The sequence below is a fragment of the Acanthaster planci genome, linkage group LG09 (assembly GCF_054643075.1).
Source record: "Acanthaster planci isolate LZ-2023a linkage group LG09, COTS_SCS, whole genome shotgun sequence".
Classification (NCBI taxonomy): Eukaryota; Metazoa; Echinodermata; class Asteroidea; order Valvatida; family Acanthasteridae; genus Acanthaster; species Acanthaster planci.
In genome coordinates this window covers 8770842-8773873 of record NC_141785.1, presented here as the reverse complement: position 1 = coordinate 8773873, position 3032 = coordinate 8770842, and the positions used below count along the sequence as shown (strand labels likewise).

Here is a 3032-nt window from a genome sequence, read left to right as displayed (position 1 = left end):
TTTTCGCTCTTCGATCTTCTTGTCCCATCGTAGCCCTTTGCAGCAGACATCCTGAAGTAAGATCTTGGTTGTATGGGCGAATGCTGCGAGAAATCCCAGCGGGTCAAATAGTGAGCTGACAGTTGACATGAAAGTATAACATGCGCGAATCTTCACCTGGCTTTTGTGACCGAATAAATGAGGGCGCCCTGGTGGGTCGACGTTACATGGCCTTTACCCTATGGAGGAGATTATAACAGTCTGTGCTAATCAGTATGGCTGAAGCGAAAAGAAATCATCATTCCACCAGGGTATTTCCACCATTATGAAGAAAGCTGCTTAGTTTTGACAAATTCTCAGGAAATAACAATGAATCTTTACCCATTCGTTTGTGATATATCAAAATCCGATATCTTATTCACTTGCTCAATAATGCTTAGTCGTGAACTGTGTGTCTTATGGTCTGTTTTTAATTATGTTGCTTAAATGGTAACTTGCCATTTAACTCTTCACGTGTGATACGTTTTTAGTGGATTTTAATTTTTTGTAATTAGTCTTTTGTAGTTCATATGTTTGATGTAGCTATATTTTTTCTTAATCTAATGCACTGTCTGTAATATACTCTTCTTTTAAGACCTTTTAAATTGTAAATCATGTTTAATTAAGCTGTTGCTGCGATTCATGATAATAATAAACCAAATAATAAAAACGGTAATTACGATATTCTGGTTTCTCTGAAGGTCGATGAGCAACCCATCAAAAACCCGAACGCCTAGGTCAGTGCGGAAAATGTTTTACCGAATCGTAGGCCTAATAATCATTAACAGCATCTGTTTTATTACTGTGTAACCGCCATCTGTTTGGCTGTATATGCCGCCATCATGGATATTGGTTGCAACTAGTTCAGACTTCAAAGCAACTTAGGTGGGGGTACATCTGATATCATCAGACGGAAGAATCTGTTCCGGGATAATCGATATTCATCATAAGTATAGCTCGGTCAGCTCTAAGTGTTTCTAGGAGTGTGGCGTCGGCGTAGGGCCAGATTTCTGCATGAATTTGTAGCGGAGGATGTGTCCACACACGTTGATTAGGAGAAATGGCTGGTCGCATCAGCCCTTCATCACAATATTCATACACAAGTGTTTTGAACCAAACTAGAACTGATGATTCCGCAAGGTATAGTGTTTATAATAGCGGCAGTGCAGGTGCAAAAAAACAGAGAGAATAAAGAAATTGAATAGGGAATCGTCCACGTCATTGTTAGAATTGAACGGGGTCCACTGAGGTAATACAAGAAAGCTTACTAGCACACAGTTTTGGCATGGGAACATGTTAGTTCTGCAATGAACAGCTACAGCTCTCCCCACCCCCCGCCATCATTGGCATGGTTGTCCTTTCCCGCCACAAGTGGTCGATGCAATGAATGAATTTCTCGGGTGAATTTTTTCTGGTCATTATCGTTACACAGTGACCAATGTAGAGAGGCTCTCTAGGAAGAACCATCTGCAATTCGATTTGTCAGAACCCAGTGGCTCTGGTCTGCCCGACAGGTAAGTAATGTTTCCCTTCCTCTTCTTATAAACTGTGACCTTTTGCTGTAGACATCACGTGGTGCAGAAACTATACATTCCATGCAGTTCTGCCTTGATTTGACCGTTCGATTCACGCGCCTAATTCTCTTCAACTAGATCAGTAGGACTCCACAAATCCTGATGCATCCCTGCGACTATAGGCTACACCTATACAGTCCGTCCAAATATCCCACTAAACAGATGTTTTCGTCTTGCCTTGGCTCTGTCATTCCATACCACTGCAGTTTCGGTGTTGATGAGTTATACAGAAGACAAACTCCGTATTGCTTATACGGCGATGCAGTTGTGTGTTTCTACGAAGGACTTGGTCGTGGTGATGTATGTGTGTACTCAAGCTTCGCATCCCGGCCGCCATTTTGTGCCTGCCGAAATAATGGAGGACCATGGTACTTGACAACTACAAGGTAGGCCTAAGTAAAAAAAAATACAGGCAATGGAAATGATGCAGTCTCTTTACGACCAAAGTGCTCAGTTTCGGTGTTTGGATAGTGTGGGTTTTAAGTTTTGAGATTATAAGTATATCGCTGGCTAAATTCTTTGGTTTTGGAAAAAAAATTTGCCAGGGCATCCACCTAACAACAATAGCAACTATTGCAAAGTCTTCAGTCCAGTTGACGCAATCGACTATGGGTGATCACATGAGCAAACCACAGCGACTGCCTCTCCCACGACACCGGGTGGAGAGCACACGACAGCAGATAATCAGGTAACGAAGACATCGGGTGTACAACCGGGGACTGCCGACGAGCAAACAACACCTCCGGCCAGTCCATCAAACGTCATAGCCATTGTCATTGGAGTTGCCTCCTTTCTTGGCTTGCTAGGACTTTTCACCGTACTGGCTGCCTAAGAAGAAACGGCGTGCTATGCCAAGGCCCGCAAGAGAAAAATAAGCGAGTAAAGAGATAGGGCACTTGACCTCTATGTCGATCTGTGAAAGTTCTCTCGGACCGTCGACCCTCATCGTAAAAGTATATTCCCCTTTTGACTCCATTTGTGTTGAGTTGTCGACATGTCCTGTTTCTACTGCTACGTAGGACAAACCGTACAAAATAGACAATAAGCAAGGCGTGCGTCAAATCAGTGGACATACTCCGCCTTGAGCAGAAGCAACCCTCATCGGTTGAGAAGAGCCATGCCGTTGAGGAGTGTTCGGTTTTTTGATAGCGATGCATACGCAACTCCTGTGTATCAGTCGTTCGTGAACCAGCGAAATGGAGTTCTTTTCAAAGGAGCCTCTGTTGCTAAGACACTCGCGCCCTCTCTTGGTCCCGCTGTAAAACAACTCAGGAGAAAGGGCAATACGAAAGGGCTGCGTAGCACCGTGATCAGAATATCGACAAGAATATAATATCAAATAAGCGCTATGAAATATGTGATTGCCGAGCTTTCGTTAACTGAGTACCTTCTTCAAGGCAGGCACATTCAGTTCTGAATGAACGCGGAAAAATCCACGTT

General features: G+C 43.5%; 1 long non-coding RNA gene across 1 annotated transcript; it reads right to left on the bottom strand.

The window, feature by feature from the left end:
* Positions 1 to 367: 367 nt before the first annotated feature.
* On the bottom strand, positions 368 to 2661 carry LOC147798106 (uncharacterized). Its single transcript, XR_015426515.1, has 2 exons — positions 2147 to 2661; positions 368 to 1936 (listed from the first exon to the last, which is right to left on the bottom strand). It is a non-coding gene; the product is annotated as an uncharacterized LOC147798106 (long non-coding RNA).
* Positions 2662 to 3032: the final 371 nt, after the last annotated feature.